Source organism: Arvicanthis niloticus, chromosome 12 (genome assembly GCF_011762505.2).
Source record: "Arvicanthis niloticus isolate mArvNil1 chromosome 12, mArvNil1.pat.X, whole genome shotgun sequence".
NCBI lineage: Eukaryota > Metazoa > Chordata > Mammalia > Rodentia > Muridae > Arvicanthis > Arvicanthis niloticus.
The window spans coordinates 13,996,715-14,017,087 of record NC_047669.1 but is presented as its reverse complement, the minus strand read 5'-3'; the positions used below and the strand labels follow the sequence as shown (position 1 = coordinate 14,017,087).

Here is a 20,373-nt window from a genome sequence, read left to right as displayed (position 1 = left end):
GAAGATTTCAGACCTACTCTAAAAACAAACTGATAAGAGTAGGAAAGGATGCTGAGGTATAGCTTAGCTGATAGAGCACTTGCCCAGCATGCATTAAACACTTACTTCAATCCCCAGCACTGCAAACACGGAGTGTGGTAATGTCATCTCAGCACTCAAGGTAGAGGCAGAAATACCAGGAACTCAAACTGATCCTCAACTACATAGAGAATTTGAGGCCAGCCTGTGTTAAATGAGAACCTGTCTTAAATGATCATAAGAACTCTATACACATAAGCAATATTTGAACAGGGAGTTGAAGAAAGCACATTAATGAGAAATGAAGATGCATTCAATCATTGAATCTGGCAAGGTAGACAGTAATACATTAACTTCAAAGTCCTTTGTGGTAGAATAAAAAGAGATTTTTATTTGTGACCAAAAAATAGCATAGGCTTTCATAAAGATTAAATTATCCCTTGCTTTTCCCATTTTCTTCTTTGTGTCTCTTATATCTTGCTATTCGGTTCTCAAGGTCTCTTGTCTGTTGGCTTTTTGATTTTCCAGTATCTGTCATTCTGCAAAGTTATAGACTTTGAAAACTCAGAGCTAGAAAAACACAGATAGGAAAGAATATTCAGCCTTTTTCTTTCTGAGTTACCTCACTCAATATAATAATTTTGATTTGTATCCTTTTATTTGCAAATATGATTTCATATTCTTTACGGTTGACTGGTGCTCTGTAGTGTATAATATACCACATTTTTATTATTCATTCATCAGTTAAAGGATATTTATATTGCTTCCATTTCCTAGATAATGTAAAAAAGGAGAAAATGAAGATGACCAAGCAAATATCTGTGGAATATGAAGTAAGGTCCGTTGAGCAAATGCCAAAAAGTGCTTTACCTGGGCTATAGGGTACATTCACTTTCAGCTTTTGAGCATTCCCCACACTGATTACCAGAGTGGCTACATGAGTTTGCAATCTTACCAAACTGAATGAATGTTCTTGGTCCTCACATCCTCTTAATTGAGGAGGGAGAAGAGAAGCTAATACAGAAAAGAGAAATGAATGAGAAAAGTAACACTAATGAGGCTAGGAAAAATCATATCATTGTTTACTTACATTAAATCACATAAACTGCATATAATCTGTGTGTTTATATAGTTTGATTAAGTTTTTCCACATGAGAAGACAATGCCTTCCGAAAGAATTACGGACTACACCAAAAACCTACAAGCCAGGCAGGCTAGAAACCTCTCTAGTAATTGTTCATAGGTGTCCAAGAGATTTCCAAACATTTGGAGTTATGTTGCCCTTGTTTGCCTCCCAGAAACTGAAGATGTGTTCTTGTTGTGGAAGAGACCATGTACTTTGAACATTAGACTTAGATGAACCAACCTGTATCAGAGTTTAAAGGCTCTTCCCTGAGGACTACTTTGTACCATACTATAGGTCTCATACGCTCTGGCAAGGAATGGAGACAAACACAACCCTACCCAGTTCAGAAGGCTTAGAACCACAACAGTGGCCAGCAAGACATCTCTAAGGGTACAATAGTGGCACTCATATCTTGGTGGTGACCAACAGCTCTCTAATTGAATGTAAGGCCCACACAACAGAAGGAACCTAACTAATTACCCAGAGCTAGCAAAGTCACGAGGAGAAGATACTACTGCCATTTTATTAGACCAGTATTAGCATGGCTCTTTTCATTGAAAGGCATGAAGCAATTGCACTGGCTTAAGAAGTAGACTCAAATAGCTTAGACTCTAAGCTAAATGTCGAGCCCTAATGGTTACATTACATAAGCTGTGAGATGTTTAAGCCCTTGACAGGTAAAGAAGGGAAACTCAGCTCATTGCAAGGAAACCCTCACTTAAGCTTAGAGAGCCACAGACAATTAAAACCCAGGAGCCTTCAGCTACTGTGCTGGGCAGAGGCCTCAACATCGTTGTCTTGTGTTCTTACACTGTTGATTCAGCTGAATTGTTTCCATATGTTCTGTGTGCTACAGTATAGAACCATGGCTGGCAAGTTTCTTCTTAAATGTCTTCCCTTGTTGCTTTTATAGTGAATAATCATTTGGGCTTGCAAAAATGTTTTTATTGGTAGGAGATTATTGGCCACTGGTCTATTTACTTGAAAGATGATGTCTTGTGCTATTACATCATGATTTTTATTAATTCTATAGTTAAATCAGCTAGGAAAACACAACTAAGAACTTAAATATTTTTGTAGTCAGTAATTTTTAGGATTATGCTATTTTATTGATATATTCCATTTTTAAAATTCAAAATGAAACCCAAAAGCAGGGGTTTTTTTTTAGGGTTTTATTTTAAGACAAGGAGAGACAATGTCATTCATCCCATGTAAGAAGTGATCTCAGATATTAGCCAATGCTAATACCTAAATCCAAGAGACTTAATACATATTTGCACACAATCCTGTTAAGTCATGTCCAATGTATGGGAAATTGTTAAGTGTAAAAAATGGTTTTCTATAAAACAAAGGCCAGGGCAGTTTAGCATAGCATTTTAGCAATTTCCAACTGGCTTCCTTAGAATCTGAGCTTCTCCCCACCTCCCTTGAGCAAGCTTGCCCTTCAGGCTGTGCTGCACCTGTCTCCAGCTGCAGGGAATGATAGATCATCTTCTTTGCAATGATTGTGTTATACAAAGGAGGATAAGGCAATTTTGGTCAGTGAGAGTAAAGAGCATCTAGGGGAATAGTATAAAATGTTTCTGGTTTTTAAACAAAGATAAATGAAGATAATTGTCCTTTCCTGTTTCCCAGCATTCCTCTCTGCAAGAAACTTCTGGGATTACTGGAGTCTATGTGATTCCTGTGAGGCAAGGACTAAAGAGACAAGAAAGCCTCAGAGAAGCAAGCACAGCCAGCCAGCCAACCAGCCAGCCAGCCAGCCAACCAGAAGAAAGTCATCTAAGGGCCCAATCACTGAATAAGTAGCTCTTAGCTGGAATTTTCTTGTCTTTATTAAGCCACTTTATGATTTTGATCTCTAAAGCAGTTTGATATATATTTAATATATGAATATAATATTCATTAATATACATATATGATAATTTGCTTATTCTTCTAGCAAAGTGCATACTAGGATAAACTCCTAGGGCTACAGTTATTATTCATGGATGTTCTGCAAGAACATCTTAACATTATTTTTCAATATGACTTCAAAATCTAATTAGGCCTTTAAACACAAAGAAGAAATAACAATAAGGACCACCACAATAATTTCATTGGTAAAAAAGCTTTGTTAAAATCTATTGAAAGCTATTGATTACATGTCCAGAAAGAAAACTATAACAGATGAATGTCAACTCACAATACTGCTGAAAATGCCTGAGGTATACAAGCTTCCTAGAGTTCATTTATTTAGAAGCCTATTAGATGGATGAAAAGCTATGATATGGAACAAAATTTAAATAAAATAGAAAACTTCCACAACATTTACTTGTTCTAATGGTTGGATATTTTAATATTTTTTTATTTTTTTATTAAAACATAATTAGATAACTTCCCACTTTCCTTTCCTCCCCCCAACTCCTCCCATGTATCCTCTTGGCTTCCGCTCAAACTTATGGCTTCTCTTTCTTTAATTGTCATTAAAGATATAGTATAACATATATAAATACATGAACACACAATTATGACCTGCTTAGTTCATTTAGCATTACTTGTATACTTATGACTTCAGAGCTGAATATTTGGCATTAGATAATCAACCGTGGAACTCATTCCTGGGGAAGGATATTTCTCATGCTGCAGCGTTTCCTAGTTGTCTGTGGTTCTTTGTCTATTTCCAGGGCTTCTTGAGAATTCCTCCCCCTACAATACCATGTCTGCGAATGTCGTACTTCCCCAGATCTTGTTGAGGCAGCCATGTAGTGAAGTATTTGGTGTGATACTTGACTGCCATTACTAGGAGACACAATCACACACAGCGGATATTCTACCTGCCCTGGTTCTTACGTTCTTTCTACCCTCCCATGATGTTTCTTAAAGTGCAAGAGTTGTGCTGTAGATGTATTAATTGGGGCTTGGCATGTGACAAACCCCACCATAAGTTTTTCACGAATTTTAACTATTCCTAATTCTCAATAATGGTTTCCATTGTAAATAGAACTTTCTTTGATGAGGATAAGAGGTATACATATTTATGTATAAGGATAAGTATTTAGAATGCAGTTAGGAACTATACTGGTCTAATAAAATGGCAGTAGTATCTTCTCCTCATGACTTTGCTAGCTCTGGGTAGTTAGTTTCCTTCTGTTGTGTGGGCCTTACATTGAATTAGAGAGCTGTTGGTCACCACCAAGATATGAGTGCCACTATTGTACCCTTAGAGATGTCTTGCTGGCCACTGTTGTGGTTCTAAGCCTTCTGAACTGGGTAGGGTTGTGTTTGTCTCCATTCCTTGCCAGAGCATATGAGACCTATAGTATGGTACAAAGTAGTCCTCAGGGAAGAGCCTTTAAACTCTGATACAGGTTGGTTCTTCTAAGTCTAATGTTCAAAGTACATAGTCTCTTCCACAACAAGAACACATCTTCAGTTTCTGGGAGGCAAACAAGGGCATTAGCAATAACTTCAAATGTTTGGAAATCTCTTAGACTCCTATGAACAGTTACTAGAGAGGTTTCTAGCCTGCCTGGCTTGTAGGTTTTTGTTGAAGTCCTTAGTTCTTAGGAAAATCATTGTCATCTCAAGTAGGAAAACTTAAACATATAAACACACAGCTTCATGTACAGTTTATGAGATTTTAAAAATGAGTAAACAATGTGAGTAAACAATGAAATGACTCTTTTTCTCCTGGCCTCATTAGCGTTATTTTTTTCCCATTCCTTTCTCTTTTCTGTATTAGCTTCTCTTCTCCCTCCTCAATTAAGAGGATATGGGTGTTGAGAACATTCATTCAGTTTTGGTAAGATTCATCCATTGTGGCCAGTGAGCTTGTATACTAATGGCTTGATGTCAATGGACACATGTTTTTGTTTGAGCACAGTAACTCTGGGGGTTGAGCAATGCTATGGTAACAAAGCTGGTGAGTTCTTAGATGGAAATTAAAGACAACCATGGGGTACCGCATAAAGGTATCGCTAGGGGATTCGTGTGTGTTTACAGATGGTTTGTTTGTTGAATTCTAGTGAGAGTTTACCAGGCATGGATAATGGGAAGAAAATGGTAACTAAATAAAACATCCAGTATTTCAACCAGGAAAACAACACCTTTGTCTCCTAACCTTTGAAGCTTCTCCTTCATGCTGATGTGCTCACAATATATATTGTTTCTCATCAGACTCACTAAGCAGACTTCTGGTTTGTATTTTTAAAATGTATTTGTTCTTATTTTACGTGTATGGAAGTTTGGCCTGCTTGTGTTTGCACCACTTTTACATCCAGTGCCCATGGATGTAATGAGAGGACTTTGAGTCTGCTGAGAATGGAGTTACAGAAGGTAGTGAACTGCCACTTGGATGCTGGGAACTGTACAGGTCTTATACAAGGACAGCCATCTTAACCATGAAACCATCTTTCCAGCCCCTAATTGGCTCTTAATGGACATTAAATGTCCTCTTCTTCTGAACAAAACGTATTGGTGAACTTTCCCTGGGTGTCTGAGATTTGCCTTTGGTCAGACTTGTCACACAACCCCTTCTTGCCTTCTGCATCCTCATTGATTCTGCTCTTCTCAGTCTGAATGCTGTTGCTCGTCTCACAACAGCATGTCATCACTTAGAAACAATATGGAACCTTAACAACTAAACCACTATTTCTCTCTCCCTCACACAGTGTAAGGGAATTTCAATTCTTAACCCCACTGCTTGTAAAAACCTTATATGTCTCCAGCATACAAAAATGACAAAGTAATTGAGCATCAGTTCTGGAACATCTGAAAGCGCATACAGTATCATAGTTGTATGACATCTGAACTAGTGTGATCAACATATGATATACATAAATACATATTAGATTTAAACTAAGTAGAGAATGCTTGCCCTCTCTCTTAACAATCAAAATTTCAATTCCCAGGATGAGTGCTCTTAGTTAAAATTAATCTATCTTTCCACGTGTCCTTTCACTCTCTCCCTTCTCCCCTTTTCCTTCCCCCTTTCCTCCCTTTTCTCCCCCCTCTCCCCCTTCTTCCCTCCCTCCTTCTTTTCCTCCCTCCCTTCCTCCCTCTCTCCCTCCCTTCATTCCTTGATCTCTCCCCTCTTTTCTTTCATCTGTTTATTCCTCCGTGTCTCTCAATCTTGCATGCATTTAAGTATCTTTGAATTATCTCTTCTTTTCCACTTCTACTATTTTTCCCAAAAGGAAAATAAAACAAAACACTAAACTTATATAAACTAAAATTATTAGGATTATGAAAAATAAAATTTGTGAGACACTAGGATTTTTAGGAGTATTTTTTTAAGTAGTTATTTGTTGTGCAATAGTTGCTGAGTTGTGCAGAGTGTGTTGGGTAGGATGAATAGAAAGGTAGGCTGCCATCACACCCGCTTTAGACTTTTCTCCCCGTCTTAAAAATATTTCTGACTATCCTCCAGTTTCACTATCAGTCCCATGTAGAGGAACTCACACATGAGTGTGCTCACATACAAATCATGTTATGGCTATTTTTCTCCTAGAATATACTATGCAGTAAGGCCACCTGCCTGGAGCCTCAGCTTACACATGCTATGCATTTGAAATATTTCTTTCCCTCTTTCATGAACCTGTGCAGTAGAAGAAGGTCTTCCTGTCACTTTCATCTTAAACTGTGTGAGCATCCAGAAACTAAGAAATCAACGTTGGCCCAGTGCCCAAAGGCGAAGATTAGCTACGGTTGTCAACAGGAGCAAATGACATTAGCACCCACAAAATACCTTGCACTCTGTTTGGGAAGCCAAATGGAGATTCTGTGGGGGCTAAATTTAAAGTGAATAGGAAACTTGTAGGCTGCAAAATCCCATTTGGCTCCTATGCCAGACACAACTTTGGGGCTGCATGGGACTTTCTTTTTCTTCTTTTCTTTTCCTGCTTTATTCCCATGGCAGTCTTAGAGGAAGGAACAAGAATTCTTTTCAAGCAAGAATGTTTATTGCCTGCATGATGCAGGCTTCTATTTAGCTAGAAAAATACATGCTTTTCAATTAACTTTCCCTTGATAAACAATGATTTAATTTAAAGGAATGACTGTTTTGCAAATTGCAACAAAACACATGTAGAAAACCATACTTTTGAAAAGAAGAGTGGTTTCCTTGCCAGTTTCTCAATCGCAAGCTCTTGCTTCTCTTTCCAATAGTTTCACTGGTTTACCTGAGGTACAAAAGAGGAATAAGGTCCTTTGAAGTCTCTAAGCAAAGACAGCATGGCATTCATCCAGTCTAAAGCATTTGATTTCCATCCGTTTGCCTTTTGGTGAACAGATTCTCTTTTCTGATCACAATTTTCTTAAAAAAGAAACCCCCCTTCTCTCCCGTTCCCTCTTCTCTCTCTCCATCTCTCTCCTTCGCCACCCTCTCTCCCAAGGTTTCTTTCCTCTTTCACCACTGTCCGGCTTTATGTCTAACTCTTTTAGATATTTTTCCTTTCTTTGAATTACATAATGTACAATTACAAAGCAAGTATTTGAAATTTATTGGGACACTTTATGCAGATTTTAAGCAATACTTACAGTGTACAGATAAAATAACTAAAATAAAAATGAAAACTGAAGATACTTATTCTTCTAAATAAAAATTATTTCATAAGCATTTATGGTAAATATTCCATGCATTAAAAAGAAGTAAATATGTATTGATTTTATAATAATTGATAGTCATAAAATAATGATAATTAACTGAAAATTGTACTTCTCTTCTCTCAGGATCATGAGATTTCTATCTTACCATCGGTGTAACTAAAGAAATAAAATTTTAAAATTTTGAAAAGTTTTTGTAAATAGTACTTACAAATATTTAGGTTGGTGTTTTTATAGTACTAATTCCAGCGTAGGATTCGATACATGAAGGGACTTGTTTTTTAATTCTAGTATAAGTGTGAAGTTTGGGAATAAGCATGATGATGAATGAAGCATTAAATATTAGTTAAATTAGAGTTTTCTTGTGGTTCAGATGACATTGAAAGCCAAAAAGAAAGAATTTTCCACAAAACAGGACTAGATGGTATGCTGACTCATGGGCTTGATAAACAGAGGTGCAGTTATAAGATGTATATTCTGAGAGATTACATACTTATACTGGAAATGAGGAATGCCAAAATTGTGCAGCTCACACTTTCTAAAAAAAAAAGGAAGACAAAAGCAAACTTGGCATGTTCATGACTGCTCTACAGTGAGTGTTGTCCAAGTCTTAGGGTATCTAAGCAACTTCACAACCCTGGGCTGTCCTGTGGGTCTAGAAATGCCAAAGGCCACTATGAGCTGTCCTGACAACATACCAGGGGCATATTATTTAATAAATAATGCCTTCAAGAAAAGAGAACCAATTTTATAGGAAACACATGTCTACTGGATGTGTAATAGACTCCCTTAAAAGATACTTTTTACAGTGGAAGTTGGAATTTGTATGTGGCATTCTTGCTACCAAGTAATGTCTGAGAACAGGAGTTTGGACAGGAAATAGAAAATCTAGAGAAAGTCCCCAGTGAAAGGTGTCATCCTCCTGGTATTTCTCATTCTGATAAAGAAAATTCAAATGGAATGAAGCTTAATGCTGGTGACCACTCAGGCTAGTTAGCTATCCCAAAGACTCAGCCAAGAGTGATGTACCTGCCAGTTTTATGTAACATTTCCCTGGTAAGAGGTGCCTGTTAAAAGAGACGATCAATCAATAAAAATGATTATAATAATTACCTGTAAGTAGTTAACAAAAGAGAGTTTATGGGTGAAATCCAAGAGAATGACTCCTACAGGGGGGAGAAAACTTATATTAAGTTAGATCAGTAGTTGAAATCAGATTCAGTCCATTGTGTATTTAGTATAACTCATATAGGTTATTTTATAATGGTAAAACATTATAAAAAGAGCCTATAACATAAAATATGAAATAACGTGTAGTTTAAAAAGCTAAATGGTGACAGATTTATAATTTTATGGTGCTTTTAAAAAAATCAAATCCATAGTGTGGCAGGAAATATATTATTGCTTTCTATTTAATATTTAAAAATTTTAAATGATGCCTGCTTTTAAAAAAAGCTTAGAAACTTCAGGTTTAAATCCATAAAACAAAACCAAAAATATTACAATGAAGCAATGAAAAATTAATTACTTATTTGAGAAAATTAATAAGATTGAAAAATTCCTTTCCAAATTAAGTAAAAGACAGACAAGATCTGAATAAATGAAATTAGAGTTGAAAAGGGGGACATAAAAGAAGATCCTGAGGACATTTAGAGAATTACAAGGACATATTTTTAAAACATAAACTATACCAAATTGGAAAATCTAAAAAAAAAATGATAATTTTTTCAGTACATATCACTTACAACAATTAAATCAAGATCAGATAAGCAATTTAAGCAAAACTATAACCACTAATAAAATAGAAGCAGTAATTAAAATTCTCCCAACAAAAGAGGGGGGACCCAAAACTCAGGATCATATTTTAAAGAAGTTTTAATGTCAATATTCCTTAAATTTTTTTTCATAAAAATAGAGACAGGAGTATTGCTCAATTTATTTTATGAGGCCACAGTAACCCCAATACTAAAACCATATAACGAGCCAACACCTAAAGACATTTACAGACCATGTTCCTTATGAACATAAATTCAGAAATACTCAAAAAAATAACTGCAACCTGAAACTAAGAACATATGAAAAAGATCATCCACTATAACAAGTAGGTTTCATCTCAGGGATGCAGGAATGGCTCAAAGTATGAAAACCAGTACGTACAATCTACCACATAAAAAAACCTAAAAGACAAAACCGTTATGATCAACTCTTTGGATCCAGAAATGTCCTTTGACAAATCTAACACCCTTTCATGTAAAAGTCCTGAGGAGACTAAGGATACAAGGGACATACCTCAATAGAACAAAGGCATTTTATATGAAACCCATAGCCAACGTGAAATTAAATAGAGACAAACTCAAAGCAACCCCACTAACACCAGGAACATGACAAGCCTATGCTTTCTTTCCATTCCTATTCAAAGTAGCACTTGAATAGTTAGTAAAAGCAATAAGGCAACTGAAAGAAGTCAAGGGGATGCAAATTGGAAAGAATAATTCTACACATATTTGTTTGCAGGTGGCATGATCGGATACATAAGTGACCCTAAAAAGTCAATTGGGAAACTCCTAAAATTGATAAACACTTCCAAGCAAAGTACTGAATATAAAATTAATTCACAAAAATCAGTAGCTTAACTATATACAATGATAAATGGAATCAGAGAAACACAGCCTTTCACAATAACCTAAAATATAAATAAACTATCTTGGAGTAACTCTAACCAAGTTAGTGGACGACTATATAATAGAAGATCTATGTGATGTTAGAAAATGGACATATCTCCCATGCTCATGGACCAATAGGATTAACATAGAAAAAGTGAGCATCCTAACCAAAGCACTCTGTAGTCAATGCATCCCCATCACAATTCCTTTGCAATACTTCACATATTTTGAAAGAACAATTTTCAGCTTTATATAGAAACACAGAAAAAAATCCAGGATACCCAACACAACCCTGAATAACCACAGAACAGTGAAGATAACACCATTATTGATTTGTACTACAAAGTTATAGTAATAAAGGTAGCATGGTACTGGCTCAAAACCTGACATGAAATGGAATTGAAGACCCAGACATAAATCCATACATGTATGGACACCTGAATTTTTTAAATAAAGAATCCAGTGACACATATTGGGAAAAATAAAAAGACAGCATCTTCAATAATGGTGCTGGTCCAGCTGGAAGGTTACATGTAGAAGAATCTAAATAGATCTGTCTTTATCACCCTGTAGAAAATTCTACACTGAACCTAATAGAAAAGGAAGTAGGGAATTGCTTGAACTCATTGGCCCAGGGAAGATTTTCTGAACAGAATAACAGTAGTGCAGGCACTAAGATCAACAATTGATAAATGACACTTCATTAAACTGAGAACCTTCTGCCAGGCAAACAACACTGTCATTTGGAGAAAGAAGTGGCCTACAGAATAAGAAAATATTTTTTACTAACTACATGTCTGATACAGGACTAGTATCCAAAATATATAAAGATCTTAAGAAACTAGACATTTCAGAAAACAAGCAATCGAACTTAAATAACAGGATACAGATCTAAACAGAGAATTAGCTATACAGGAAACTCAAATGGCTGCAGAACACTTAAAGAAATGGTTAAAATCCTTAGTCATGAGGGAGATGAAAATCAAAACTACTTTGAGATTTCATCTTATATCCATCATAATGGGTAACATTAATAAAACAAGTGACAGCTCATGCTGGTGAGGATGTGGAGCAAGGGGAACACTCATCCATTGCTTGTAGAAGTGTGAACTTGTGCAGACACTAGGAAAATCATTGTGGTTCCTCAGGTAGATGAAAATCAATTTACATCAATATCCACTGTTTGGCCATATACTCAAATGAGGCTTTATCTTCGCATCCAAACACTTGCACAGCCATATTCATTGCTGCTTTGTTAATAATAGCCAGACATTAGAAACACTCTAGATGCCTCTCAACAGAGGAATGGATAAAGAAAATATGACGATGTGCTCAATAGAATATTACTCAACTTTAAAGTAAAATGAAATCTTCAAGTTCACAGAAAAATGGATAGAACGACAAAAACATCTTCTGCTCTTGTTTTTTTTTTTTCATTTATTTATTTAATCATTTTACAATATGGGTACCAACCCACCCTGACACCGCAAGTCACTGCAGACTAGGTACATTCTCTACCACTGACACCAGACAAGACAGCCCAGGTATGGGAACAGGATCAACAGACAGGCAACAGACAAACAGGGTAAACCCCTGCTTCAGGGTTTGTGGACTTGCATGGAGACCAAGCTGCACATGTGCTACATATGTTGGATGGCGGGTCTAGGTCCAGCCGTTGTCTGTTCTTTAGTTGGTGGTTCACTTTCTGGGAGTCCAGAATGGTCCAGATTAGTTGACTCTGTTGGTCTACTTGTGGAGTCCCTATCCACTACCCTATGTTCCTCAATCCTTCCCACAATTCTTCCAAAAGATTTCACTAGCTCTGTCTAACACTTGGCTATGGGTTTCTGCATCTGTTTTGGTCACATGCTGGTTGGAGCCTCTCAGAGGACAGTTACAGTTACCCTAGGTTCCTATCTGCAAATAACACAGTATCCTTAATAGTGTCAGGAACTGGTTCTTGCCCATGGGATGGGTCTCATTTGGGCTGGCTATTGGTTTGCCATTTCCTCATTTTCTATGACATGTTTCTCATAGAAAGATGTCATCTGCATTTCTTGTCAACAGGACAAATTTGAGGTTGAAAGTTTTGTGGGGGGTTGGTGTCCTTATCCCTCCACTAGGAGTTTTGCCTGGCTATAGGCAGTGGCCCCTTCAGGCTCCATATTTCCCAGTGCTAGGAGCCTTAGCTAGAGTAACCCTCATAGACTCCCTGGAGCCTTCCCCAATCCAAGTCTCTGGCATGTCCTAGAGATTCAACCCAGCCCCCTGTTAATTTCCGTTCACCCTCCTGGTCCTCTCTCTCAGACTGTCCCTACATTTGATAGACCCCCTTTTAGTCTCCTCTTCTACCCAGATCCCTCCCTCCATTCAACTCTGATGACAATTTTATTTCCCATTCTGTGAGAATGCAAACTTGTATAGCCACTCTGAAAATCAATTTGGCAGTTTCTCAGAAAATTGAAATTAGTCTACCCGAAGACACGCCTATACCCTTCCTGAGCATATAACCCAAAATGTCCTACAATATCATAAGGACATGTGCTCCACTATGTTCATAGTAGCTTTATTTATAGTAGCCAGAAACTGAAAACAACCCAGATGCTCTGCAACCAAAGAATAGATAAAGAAAATGTGGTTTATTTACACAATGAAATACTACTCAGCTATTAAAAACAAGGACTTCTTGAAATTTAGAGGCAAATGAATGGAATAGAACATATAACCCTGACTGAGGTAACCCAGATCCAGAAGGACTCACTTATGTACTAACTGATAAGTGGATACTAGCCATTAAGTAGAGGATACTACAGTACACAGTACACAGACCCAAAGAAGCTAAATAACAAGGAGGGCCCAAGGAAGAATTCTTAAATTTTTAAATTACTTTCTCCAGTATCATATTAGCATTTTAATTTTAAGTAGATGCTATCATAGATAGTTCTGAAGTCTGTTGATCCATCTGTCTGACTCATTGCTTTCCAATTCCTCTTTGAGAAGCAACTGAAGAAACTGCTCTTCATATGGATTCTAAAATTTTCACTAATGTTCTCATGTTTTATATCATATTGAAATAAATCATGCATTCTGCATTTACTCATTACATAAGCAAATATTATATATATAATATATATATATATATATATATATATATATATATATAAATGAGTGCTTTTTCTTTAAGTTACATGCTATTATTCTGCATTTAGACTATAAAACATCTCAAGTTATAGGTAGTTGTAAACTACCTGGTTAGGGAGTTGGGATTCCAACTCAGGTATGTTCATTTTTATAACTTTTTCCTTTTTATTGAAAATGTTATTTTAAAATAGATTTTCTATAACATCTATTGTAATTATGTTTTCTATTCCACTGACTTCTCCAGCAAATCTTTATCCCCCCTCCCATCTAGATTCATATCCTTTCTTTCATTCCTTAGAATGTTTGGTTTTCTGATAGGTCTCTGACTCATCCATTCTCAGGTTCTTGACATCCAAGCAGAGTTGGGTTTCGGTCTGACTCATAGAGTGAGCCTTAAATCAGCTTAGACACTGTTGCTTATTGACAGAAGCTTCCTGCTACTATTGCACCAGTGTGTCCTGCAGGCAGCAGCACAGTAGACTGAAGGATTTGTATCTATGTTGGTGTTTGCCTTTCTCTTTTGGTAGCACTGTTAATACTTTGTTTTATCAGGTAGTAGTACATAGGCATGAATGGTCTTTGTGGTGGTTTGTGTAAGAATGGCCCCCATAGTCTCATATAATTGATTGTTTCTTTCTTACGGAGTGGCTGGTATTTCACAGGGATTAGGAGATAAGGCTTTGTTGGATGAGTTATGGGTTATTTTTGGAGTGTCACCAGAGTTACACTTTGGGGTTTCAAATGCTCAATCTAGGCCCAGTGTGTCTCATTTCCTGATGCCTGCCAATCCAGATGTAGAACTCTCAGTTACCTCTCCACCACCATGTCTGTCATGCTTTCTGCCATGATGAAAATGGACTAAACTTTGGAATCAAAGGAAGCTTCAGTTAAATACTTTGCTACCAAAAGTTGCCACAGTCATGGTGTCCCTTCACAAAATGTTTACTAAAACAGAAATTGGTACCAGAAGCAGAGGTCTTGAGTGGTTATCCTAATAGGATCAGGGAATGCAGAGGTGCTGAGAGCAATACAAATTATCACCTCTTGGCTTGAAGAATATTGGTAAGTGGCTTAGAGATGATTCTTGTGATTGTTTGACAAAGAATACATCTGCTTTTTGCCCTTGTCTGAAAAATCTGCCTGAGACTAAATTGAAGAGTTTTGGATTAACAAAACTGACAGAGGGGATTTCAAAACAGCCTAGTATTGACTTTGTCACATAGTTACTGTGGCAAGTCTTATGCAGATCAATAATGAAAAGAGAAAAGCTGAGCAAGGAAAATACTAACTGTAGAGTTTAAAAGAAAAGAGGCACCATGCAATGTAATGGAGATAAACAGTATAAAGAGAAGCCTGGTGGTCAATGAAGTAAGGGGAGTGGCGACTTCAGGTCAAGAGCTCACCCAGCTAAGCTTCCAACTTTTCAAAAGGAATTAAAGAAAAGTTTTGGACCCATTATGGTTGTACATGCCTTTAATCCCAGCACTCAGGAGGCAGAGACAGGCAGAGATTTCTGAGTTTAAATCTCTGAGGCAGAGATTTCTAAGTCCTACCTTTCTTACAGAGCAAATTCCAGAAGAGCCAGGATATAGCAGTAAAGGAAACCATCAAAAACTGAAAATGTTTTTGAACAACAGGGCCATGATTCATCCCCAGCAAGCAGAGGAACTTGGCAGCTTTGGCTATGTGGCTCTGGGTTTAGAGTCAAGGACACAAGTAAGGGGTTGTGGAGTTTCTCTTGACAGCTAGGGAAGGCTTCTGAAATCAGTTATGTGGCAAGGGTATCCTTACACGGAGGCATAAAGGACGGTGTGAAGCTGTGAAGGGCAGAGGAGGAAGAGACTTGGGTGGGAGAGAGGATGGGGAAGGGGAAAGGAGAACATAGTCAGGTATTGGGGGGATAGGAGAGAAGCTCTGAAGGCCAGCAGACTGAATGGAAATATACAACTTGGGGGCAGCGGGACAGTCTATAATGCACTAGAGACCTGGGAGGTGAGAGACTCTCAGGACTCAAAGGGAGGAAAAACAAAGAAAGAGAAGCTTGGATTGTTTTGGAGATTCCAGATGTTGTAGATGTTAGTTATAAAATACTTGCCAAGAAAAGCTGCAGGTCTGGTGTGGGACCAGCCCAAGTGAAAGAAGGATGTTATAGTCAGCAAAGCTGAAACGGACTTGGAGATCTGAAGAGCTCTTTGATATCAGACATGGAGATACAGTTTAGAATTTGCCCTGCTGGTTTTTAGGTCTTGCTTTGGTCCTGTATTTCCTCACTCTGATCCCTATCTTCCCCTTTGGAATGCTAATGTATATCCTGTGTCACTGGATGCTGGGCAAATGTGATCTGCTGTTTTATTTTTTATTTTATAGGGATTACAATTAAGAGATTGCCATGAGTATGAGAGACTTTGAACTTTGGACTTTTAAACATTGTTGAGACTGTGATAGACTATGGAGACTGTTGAAGTACACTAAATGTACTTTGCATTATGCTATGGCTAAGTAGATTCCCTCATAAACTCATGTGTTTAAATAAGCCTATGGGGGCCAGCCAAAGTAATGTGGTGGTTTGAATATGCTTGACCCACAGGAAGTGGCACTATTAAAAGATATGGCCTTTTTTTCTTTTCTTTTTTTTTTTTTTTTTGTTTTTTTTCTTTTTTTTTTATCTTTTTTATTAGATATTTTATTTACACTTCAGATGCCATCCCCTTTCCCCATTCCCCCCCTTAGAAAGCCCCTAACCCATGCCCCCTTTTCCTTTTTGCATTTATACATTTTTTAAAATAATGTTAATCATAAGCTTTATAAGTTTGGAATTGTTCAATCAGAGGTGTAACCCACTGACCAACCTAGATATAACAACTATCTTTGACTGGTGGAGATACATGAATATCTGCCTCCCTGTCTCCCCCCTCTTTCTCTCTTTCATCACCTAGCTTCTCCTCTCCTTCTTCTCCTCTTCTTACTCCTTTTCTTCCTCTCAGTACTCCTCCTACCTTAGTTCCTCCTACACATCACCCTTCCTGTTAAAATGAAACTTTTCTCTCAAAATACAATTAGAGCATAATTATGCCAATTTGTACCAGTGAGGTACAAGATAGTCCTAATACCCCGTCCATCCTTTTGTTGACTAACCAGCACCTCTGTCATCTATCCTAACTAAAACATTTAGTTCTGAACCTGGCTTTAGGATGAATGTCAGCTGACGACCATCCACTCAAATCTTTTCTCTTAAGGTAAATAGCTATAAGTTTTCAACCCCGTCAGAAATCCAGAATGACTGAGTTAACTATAATTGTGGGAAGCACAAAGCATAGCTTCTAAAACTTAGCCAATTTATAGAGACCTCTGAACACCTGAAAAGCCCCTATACTACCGAACGTTGGAGCATCAAATCTTCAGCCTTCTGGCCCAGAATCATCTGACAGACCTTAGTGATGCAGGATTATTAAGGACTGATTACTCTGTCTAGGCAGATATAATCAGTCGACTATTCTGCATGTGTGTCCTTTTCTGGACAGTAATTTGTCTGTAGATGGAGAGAGGCAATTCTTGCCTAGTGGCTGTTACCACACAACTGGAGTAACTCCAAGGATGCTCAATTTCTTCTTAGAATCCCCGACAGGAAGCTGTCAGGAGCAGACAGGTCTCTAATCAATATGAACATTAATATATAAATATTTGTAGCGTCAGTTCTATGGACTTCTGATGTTTTGAAAACCAACTATCCATGTAAGGTAACCTGGACTGTTGTCTGTTCACTCCTCTCAGCTATTTCTAAATAAAATATGGAAAACCTCCTAACAATAAACTCAAAACCATGAATTTGCTATAATCCCTTAACTCATAGGTTAACCGTCCCGAATCAGTTAAAAAAGGGCTGGGTCTAGGCATTGTATTCCTAAATGTGTTATACAGGCACAATGCCCATGAGCGTATCAATATTCATCTCATTTTTATATTAATAAGAGGCTCGTACCAATGAAAACCTTAAATTTGAGATCAAGGCAAATTTTGTACCATTTAAGAAATTATAACTTCATCTTGATAATAATTATACAGATTTCTACCAATAGGTTATGGCTATGCAATAAGTCCTAGCTAATCCCCCCTGTTCCAACAAAACCACTACTTTTCCCTAGAAAGACAGACCATTATTAACCACATTAGTCCCCAAGCTCAGGGAATAGGGACGCTGACTCTTCTTTAACTTCTTCAAGCTGATTAAGGGCATTGAGATTTTAGAAGAGGGGTGGGGGGAAGAGTAAGTTGATAAGCCTCTGATGCTGTGTCTTCACTGAATCCAGATGGAATTCCAGGACATCAGAGGTTTGGGCAGGTCTGCTCAGTATGCTTGATGAGTAGATACACCAAGGCTGTGTATTCTGCAATATACAATTCTCAGAACAAGTTTTAGTATCAAGAAAAAAAATATTTCCCACCCCCAGGGGGCTGACATTTTTTTAAAAGATGTTGGTTCTGAAGACTTTTTTTTTTCGCTTGTTAAAATTGGTTGTAGTATTTACGTTTCAGATTTTATCCCCTTAGCCTACTTCCTCCCACCATCCAGAATCCTCCTATCCCATCCCCCTCCTCATGCTTCTATGAGGCAGTGACTGCACCTACCCCCCTTACTATCCCCTCCCCGCCCTCACATCCCCCCCCCCACTGTGTGTTCATTCTTTTTTTATGGGACCAAGAAACTCCTCTCCCACCTATGTCCAACAAGGCCATCCTCCCCTACATCCTCCCCTACCTCTGGAGTCTTGGGTCCCTCCCTATGTGTTCCCAGGCTGGTGGTTTAGACCCTGGGGGGCTCTGGTTGTTTGGTATTGTTGCTTTCCACCTGGGGTCAATAACCCTTTCTGCTCCTTCAGTCCTCTCACTAAGTTCTCCATTGGGAAACCCCTGATCATATCAGTGGTTAATTGTGAACATTGTCCTCTGAGTGTGTTAGTCTTTGGCTGACCTCTAAGGAGACAGCTATATCACGTTCGTTCCTCACATTATGCACTTCCAGCCATCCACAACAGTGTTTAGATTAGGTGGCTGTACATGGGGTAAATACCCAGGTGGAATGGTCTCCTGATGGCCCCTCCTTCAGTTTCTGTTCCATGTTTTGTTTCCCTATTTGCTCCCTTGAGCATTTTTGTTTCTCGTTCTAAGTAGAACTGAGGCATCCCCTCTTGGTCTTCCTTCTTCATGAGCTTCATGTGGTCTGTGGGTTGAGTCTTTGCTAATCCAAGCTTTTGGGCGAACATCCGTGGAGATATGTTTGTGTAACTATCTTCTTTTGGGGTTTTTGGAATATTACTTTCTTGCTTTTTCTAGGTTGTAGTTTCCCTCCTTGTGTTGGAGTTTTCCACCAATTATTCTTTGAAGTGCTGGATTTCTGTTGAGATACTGTGTAAATTTGGATTTGTCATGGAATATTTTGGTTTCTCCATCAATAATGATTGAGAGTTTTGCTGGGTATAGTAGTCTGGGCTGGCATTTGTGTTCTCTTAGGGTCTGTATGATATCGGTCCAGGATCTTCTGGCTTTTATGGTCTCTGGTGAGAAGTCTGGTGTAATTCTTATAGGTCTGCTTTATGTTTATATGCTTATATGTTACTTTGCCTTTTTCCCTTACTGCTTTTAGTATTTTTTCTTTGTTTTGTACATTTGATGTTTTGACTATTATATGGCAGGAAGTATTTCTTTTCTGGTCTAAACTATTTGGAGTTCTGTAAGCTTCTTGTATATTTATGGACATCTCTTTCTTTCTTTAGGTTAGGGAAGTTTTCCTCTATAATTTTGTTGAGGATATTTACTGGTCCTTTAAGTTGGGTGTCTTCCCCCTCATCTATACCTATTATCCTTAGGTTTGGCCTTCTCATTGTGTCTTGGATTTCTTGTATACTTTGGGTTAGTAGCTTTTTGTATTTTGCACTTTCTTTGACAGTTGTGTCAATGTTTTCCATGGTATCTTCTGCACATGAGATTCTCTCTTCCATCTCTTGTATTCTGTTGGTGATACTTGTGTCTATGACTCCTGATCTGTTTTTTAGGTTTTCTATCTCCAGGGTAGTCTCCCTTTGTGATTTCTTTATTGTTTCTACTTCCGTTTTTAGATCCTGCATGGTTCTCTTTAATTCCTTTTCCTGTTTGGTTGCATTTTCTTGCAATTCCTTAAGGGATTTTTGTGTTTCCTCTTTAAGGGTTTCTATCTGTCTACCAGTGTTCTCCTTAAGTTCTTTAACAGTGTTATTTATGTCTTTCTTAAAGCCCTCTATCATCATCATGAGAAGTGATTTTAATTCTGATTCCTGCTTTTCTGGTGTGATGGGGTGTTCAGGGCTTGCTCTGATGGGGGAGCTGGGTTCTGATGATGCCATGTAACTTTGGTTTCTGTTGCTTACATTCTTGCTCTTGCCTTTTGCCACCTGGTTAACTCTAGTGCTGCCTGTACTTGCTGTCTCTGACTGAAGCCTGTCTTTCTAGTTATCTAGCTTGTGTCTGATCTCCTAGGGGTCCAGATGTCTCTGTGATCTTTTCCAGCTGCACTGATTACAGTGGTACCTCTAGGATGCCTCAGGATATGGTGCCTCCAAGGTAGTAGTCCAGCTAGGTGTCTGCTGTTCTGGGTGCAGTGTCTCCTCTAGAATATCTCAGGATATGTTGTCTGAAGCTCTGAGTTCATTTGTTCCTCTGTGGCTCTGGATTGAGTGGACCTTCCAGTATGTCTCAGGTGGAATCCGGGGTCCACACAAGAGAAGACCTGGCAGAGGTCTGATCCAGGCCTCAGATCTGAGAACTAGTTTCTAAGACACTGTCCAAGTTAGAACGCCTGGGATCTCT

At 38.0% G+C, this 20,373-nt stretch overlaps 1 long non-coding RNA gene across 2 annotated transcripts; it reads right to left on the bottom strand.

Moving 5' to 3' along the window:
- Positions 1 to 393: 393 nt before the first annotated feature.
- Positions 394 to 9,015, bottom strand: LOC143444027 (uncharacterized). Of its 2 annotated transcripts, XR_013113513.1 has the most exons (4): positions 8,843 to 9,015; positions 7,225 to 7,305; positions 974 to 1,032; positions 394 to 588 (listed from the first exon to the last, which is right to left on the bottom strand). It is a non-coding gene; the product is annotated as an uncharacterized LOC143444027 (long non-coding RNA). The 2 variants fall into 2 exon arrangements; XR_013113512.1 differs by having other exon boundaries at positions 394 to 1,032.
- Between the last annotated feature and the right edge of the window lie 11,358 nt (positions 9,016 to 20,373).